Below are 6,600 nucleotides of genomic sequence, written 5' to 3'. Positions count from 1 at the left end.
AAGAAATGCTAAACTAACTTTCCAAGAGGCAAAATCCACAGGGCTAGATGGGTGGCTATTGTTGGGTAGAAGGAAGTGTCTGGGATGGAATCAGGTTATAGGTGGGAGGCAGGGCCATCTCTTAGTTAGAGGTATACTTGCATGTGGATGAGCAGGACTGGGGAAAAGATACATTTAGTTTTTAACTCCTGAGCCTGGGGTTCCTGTGGGATGCCCCTGTCCAGGGAGATGATTATCTGGGGCTCTAGAGAGATCTGAGATGGAGTAAGGGGTTGGGAGTTGGCAGCATAATGAGGGGCTGGGGAGAGGCTGGACCCACTGGTCATTTGAGATGGCTCATGATTGTTGAGAGGGAAGGGAAGGGGTCCCAGGATAGAACTCCAGGAAGCCCCAGGGCTTAAAGGGTGGAATAGAAACCCACAGGGAATATGAACCAGGGAGCTGGGCCTCAAGGAAGTGAGGAGAGAGTCTTTTGGGTGAAGCCAAGGGATGCTTCAGTGGGAGACAGGTTGTGTTCAGGCTGCTCAGAGACCCATTCAATCAAGGACTAAAATACGCCCATGGGATCTTTGTCCAGCATTAAACAGAATGACACTGCTCTCAATGGACTGATGTGGAGCTGTCTTCCAGGGTGTATTCATTATCTACTGCTGGGTAACAAATGACTAACAACTCAGCAGCTTAAAGCAACAGCGAACATTCATTGTTTCTAGCAGTTTCTGTGGATCTGGAATTTGGAAGGCTTAGCTGCTCTGTTCTGGCTCAGAGTCTCTCATGAGGTTGCAGTCAAGATGTTGACCAGGGCTACAGTCACCTAAAGGCTTGACTGGGGCTGAAAGACCCAGTTCCAAAATGGCACACTTACGTGGCTGACGAACTGGTCCTGGCTGTGGGCAGGAGGCCTCAGTTCTTCATCCTGCGGGCCTCTCCACAGGGCTGCTTGAGTGGCCTCGCAACATGGCGACTGGTTCCCCCCTGAGCAAGTGAGCCAAGAGAGCATGTGGAAGCCACACTGTCTTATGACCTGACATCAGAAGTCACACATTTATTTCCACAATTTCCTGTCATAGTCATATTCAGTGTGGGAGGGGACTATTCATGGAAGCAGAAGTCACTGGGAATCATCTTGGAGGCTGGCTTGGAGACATCAAGTGCCCAGGAGCATGTTCGGTATGCAGTGATTTGTAGGAGTCTTTAAAAGGCCACCTGCCTACATAAGCATTCGAATTCAAAAAGACACCTGCGGCAGGTTCTCTCACATCGACCACTTAAGAGTCACGCTGTAAGATGCAACAACCTCTCCTCCTCCTCTCCGCCATCTCCTCGGCAGCCGCAAAAGAGCAACTATGTGTGAGTGCATCTCCATCCATGTTGGCCAGGCTGGTGTCCAGATCGGCAATGCCTGCTGGGAGCTCTACTGCCTGGAACATGGCATCCAGCCCGATGGCCAGATGCCAAGTGACAAGAGCATTAGGGGAGGAGACGACTCCTTCAGCACCTTCTTCAGTGAGATAGGTGCTGGCAAGCAGGTGCCCAGGGCAGGAACCTACAGTCATTGATAAAGTTCGCACAGGCAGCTACCGCCAACTTTTCCACCCTGAGCAGCTCATCACAGGCAAAGAAGATGCTGCCAATAACTACGCCCATGGTCACTACACCATTGGCAAGGAGATCATCGACCTCGTCTTGGACCAAATTCGGGAACTGGCTGACCAGTGCACAGGTCTTCTTGGTTTTCCACAGCTTCGGTGGGGGAACTGATTCTGGGTTTACCTCCCTGCTGATGGAACGTCTCTCTGTTGATTATGGCAAGAAGTCCAAGCTGGAGTTCTCCATTTACCCAGCCCCCCAGGTTTCCACAGCTGTAGTTGAGCCCTACAACTCCATCCTCACCACCCACACCAGCCTGGAGCACTCTGATTGTGCCTTCATGGTAGACAACGAAGCCATCTGTGACATCTGTCATAGAAACCTCGATATTGAGTGCCCAACCTACACAAACCTGAATAGGTTGATAGGTCAAATTGTGTCCTCCATCACTGCTTCCCTGAGGTCTGATGGAGCCCTGAATGTCAACTTGACAGAATTCCAAACCAACTTGGTACCCTATCCTCGTATCCACTTCCCTCTGGCCACATATGCTCCTGTCATCTCTGCTGAGAAAGCCTACCATGAACAGCTTTCTGTAGCAGAGATCACCAACACTTGCTTTGAGCCAACCAACCAGATAGTGAAATGTGACCCTCACCATGGTAGATACATGGCTTGCTGCCTGTTGTACCGTGGTGACGTGGTCCTCAAAGATGTCAATGCTGCCATTGCCACCATCAAGATCAAGCATACCATCCAGTTTGTGGACTGGTGCCCCACTGGCTTCAGAGTTGGCATTAATTACCAGCCTCCCACGGTGGTACCTGGTGGAGACCTAGCCAAAGTACAGCGAGCTGTGTGCATGCTGAGCAACACCACAGCCATTGCTGAGGCCTGGGCTGGCCTGGACCACAAGTTTGACCTGATGTATGCCAAGCGTGCCTTTGTTCACTGGTACGTGGGTGAGGGTGTGGAGGAAGGAGAGTTTTCTGAAGCCCGTGAGGACATGGCTGCCCTTGAGGAGGATTATGAGGAGGTCGGTGTAGATTCTGTTGAAGGAGAGGGAGAGGAAGAAGGAGAGGAATACTCAAGTTAAAATGTCACAAAGGTGCTGCTTTTACAGAGAAGCTTATTCTGTTTTAAACATTGAAAAGTTGTGGTCTGGTCAGTTAATTTGTATGTAGCAGTGTATACTCTCATATACAATTACTGACCTATGCTTTAAAACACAACACTTTGTTACAGGCCCAAGCTATCCATTTCTCTGATGGATTTGAATAAAGTATTCCCTGTCTTAAATGAAAAAAAAAAAAGGACACCTGCACCCCAGTGTTCATAGCAGCACTATTTACAATAGCCAAGACACGGAATCAACCTAAATGCCCATTGACAGATGACTGGATAAAGAAGTTGTGGTATATTTATACAATGGAATATTACTCAGCCATAAAAAATGATAAACATAATGCCATTTGCAGCAACATGGATGGCCCTGGAGAATCTTATTCTAAGTGAAGTAAGCCAGAAAGAGAAATACCATATGCTATCACTCATATGTGGAATCTTAAAAAAAAAAAAGACAAATGAACTTAATATAAAACAGAAACAGACTCACAGACATAGAAAACAGACTTGTGGTTGCCAGGGGGGAGGTGGGTGGGAAGGGATAAACTGGGAGTTTGAGATTTGCAGATACTGACTGGTATATATAAAATAGATAAACAAGTTTATACTGTATAGCTCAGGGAAATATATTCAATATCTTGTAGTAGCTCACGGTGAAAAAGAATATGAAAATGAATATATGTATATTCATATATGACTGAAAAATTGTGCTGTACACCAGAAATTGACTCAGCATCATAAACTGATTATGCCTCAATTAAAAAAGATTTAAAAAAATAAATGCAGTTTGAGTTGTAAAAAAAACAACCCAGAAATTCATTCATATGGTGAACAAACTGTGGTACATCCATACAATGGAATATTACTCAGCAATAAAAAGAAACATTATAGATAGATGGATATACCTCAGTGCTCTGTGCTGTGAAGAAGCTAAACTCGAAAGGCAATGTACTCCATGACTCCACTTGTATGATTTTCAGGAAAAGGCAAATTTACAGGAAAAGAAAACATCATTGGTTGCCAGGGGCTGGGGTGGTGGGAGGGACCGACTGCAAAGGGGACAAAGGAACTTTGCGGGGTCAAGGAACTGTTCTGTATGTTGATTAGGTGGTGATGAGATGACTATGGGTTTGTTAAAACTCCGACATAAACGCTAGAGCGGGTGACTTTGTATGCAAATTACAGCTCAACAACAACAACAAAAATGCAAACTACAAAAGTTACTGCATATAGTATCTTTATAAATGAAAATAAGCCAACCACATGAAAGCCAGAGAAAAATATGCTGTGTAAGAACATTTAGTGATGTGCAAAAACATCCCCAATCTTGTCAAGTGAATATCCATGGCACACAACGATGTCATGGACTTCCCTCTGCTTGTGTGTATCTGTGTGTATACACAAGTGTGTGTATACACACAAATACCCACAGACGATGTATACACTGGTAGGAAGACATACTGTGAGTTAAACACCAAAAATGGTGTCCATGTCTCTCTGAGTGAAGGAGTCACAGCTGATCTTTATTTTCTTCTGCTCCTCTTTGTGCTGATTTTCCCACGATGACCACGCTTTGTCCTGGCTCCTTGGAACCGCTGGATTCCAGGGCTGGCTCCAGGAGGCCGGGAGGAGGCGGTCACTTCACAGCTGGGAAAACAGCAGCCCCCAGATGAACCCTGAGCCCCGTCCTGTCAATGTTTATTTTTCCTCCCTGAGCAGACAAGGCAGGAGATGGGCAGAAATTCAGATCCAGAAGCCCCCTTCGGTTGCCACAAGGCAGCCTGATCATCTCAGAGGTAATGACCCCATTTGCTCCTTCCTCCCCCACTGCCTGGGCCCTAGTAGATGAATGTTAAGGTCAAGAAGGGGGACTCTGGTGTCCCCCAGCATGGACTCCCAGTTAATCATTTATCCACTGGGTGTTCCTGGGCGAGGTACTCAACCTCTCTGTGCCTCCGTGTCCTCCTCTGTAACATAAGGATAAAGATGGTGCCTGCCACACCAGGATGCTGTGTGTGTGTATGTGCACGCATACACACGCAAAGGGCTTAGAAGGGTGTCTGGTACCATTTAAGTGCTTGGCAAATGATTAGGAGGATGGCTGTGAAAATCCAGCTGATAGGTGTAGGAGCCTCCTGTCCCATCTCAGGGCACGTAGCAGTCACAGGGTCGCAGTTCTGACATTCCCAAATAACTGTTAGTATTATTTTTTTGGTGGGGGAGGCAATTAGGTTTATCTATTTTTAGAGGAGGTACTGGGGATTAAATCCAGGACCTCATGCATGCTAACCATGTGATCTACCACTTAAGCTATACCCTCCACCCTTCCCCAAGTAACTTTTAAACAACTCAAGTTCTTCACTTGACAGGAATGTACACAACCTCCAGAGATATTTCCTTCTCTTAATATTTCCTTCTCTTCAACTGTCTACATCTCTCACCACCATCACTACCATTTCTTTGGAGGTCCCCCTTCTACAAACTCCCTTAATTCGGCCAACAAGCACCTGCTATGTGCCAGGAGCCAGTCTATGTACTTGGGAACAACACAGGTAAGAATCCTTCCATCCACAGGCAGATTACAGAGCTAGCCCCCCGCGCTAGCCCCAGAACCTTGGCTTTTCCCCTCTTTGTTTCCCTCCCCGCCTCTCCCTCATCATCCAAAATCCAGGAAAACCCTGCAGCCGCCTCCTCAAAGGGAGGGGACAGGAAAAGCTGAGCCCGACCATCTTTAGCAGACAGGGCTCAAGCAAAGACTGGGCACCTCCAGTCATCAACAGCCATGCCTGTTACATATGGAGAGTGCCAGCCCTGGCTGGGCACACAGTAGGAGCTCAGTGATGGTGGCCTCGTATTACAGTGGTCATTCTCAACCCCAGTTAGATGGGCAGTGACTTCCGGGTAGAGCCCCACTGTTGGTCACTCCTCGGGGAAGGTACTGAGGTATTCCTCAGTGCAAGGCACGTCGTAGGCTCTTGGTGGCCAGTGGGACCCACTGGATTGCCCTATGGACAGATCTCTTTTTCAGAGGCCAAGGATGGCCCGTGTCAGAATCTACTGATGTGCTGGGGAGGCACGTGGGGCAGGGAGTGGTAATCACCAGCCCAGCCAGGGTTTTTGGTGGGCTTGTAGAAACCACAGCACCCCTTGCTGGCAAACACTTGCCCCTTTTGAAGACCTCCCTGGGCCAGTCTCCCACCTTGAGTCCTCAAGGTACCTCCGGGAGCTCACTGGGACCGGCAGTGGGTATGGTGGGAGGACGCCAGAGTTTGGATGTGTCCTTAGTTCTACCTACTCCTTAGTAGCTCTGAGGCCTTGGCAACCTTCCTGACTCTCAGTGTCTTCATCTGTAAAAACACAAACGTTAACCTCTTCCTAGGTAGACAGGATTCAATGAAATGCGACACCTGGAAGCATTTTGTAAATGCTTGTCTGCCCTCTTCTCTCAGAAAAGAGGCCTCTACCTTCAGACTATTAGACACCCGAGAACAGAACCCAGTACACTGTGGTTCTTACTACTGTGGTCACCGCAGATCCACATGTGCACCACACACACACACACAATTATGCGTATTGTTCTAATCAGAGTTCCTAATGGCAAGCAACAGAAAGCTGTGGGTGATTTAAGCTGCAAAAGGAATTTATGGAAAGGATAAAAGTTTGACCTAAGGAATCACAGGAAATTCTCCGGGCCTTTACACTGAAGGCAGAGTGAACGTCATTAAAATTAATTGAGGTACATGTAGCATCGTGCCTTTCGCAGAGTTAGTGCCTGATACATCCCATCTAAGATAAAAATAATATTATCATGTGACACCTCTGCTCAAAATCCTTTAATAGCTCCAACTGTCACCAAGATAGTCTTGGCCTCGGGCTGTGGTAGGG

The 6,600-nt window shown here is 47.4% G+C and overlaps 1 pseudogene; it reads left to right on the top strand.

The window, feature by feature from the left end:
* Positions 1–1,273: 1,273 nt before the first annotated feature.
* Positions 1,274–2,752, top strand: LOC105085008 (tubulin alpha-1A chain-like; annotated as a pseudogene).
* Positions 2,753–6,600: the final 3,848 nt, after the last annotated feature.

Source organism: Camelus dromedarius, chromosome 18 (genome assembly GCF_036321535.1).
Source record: "Camelus dromedarius isolate mCamDro1 chromosome 18, mCamDro1.pat, whole genome shotgun sequence".
NCBI lineage: Eukaryota > Metazoa > Chordata > Mammalia > Artiodactyla > Camelidae > Camelus > Camelus dromedarius.
Note: the sequence above shows the minus strand (reverse complement) of the source record. Positions and strands in the feature narration are given on the sequence as shown.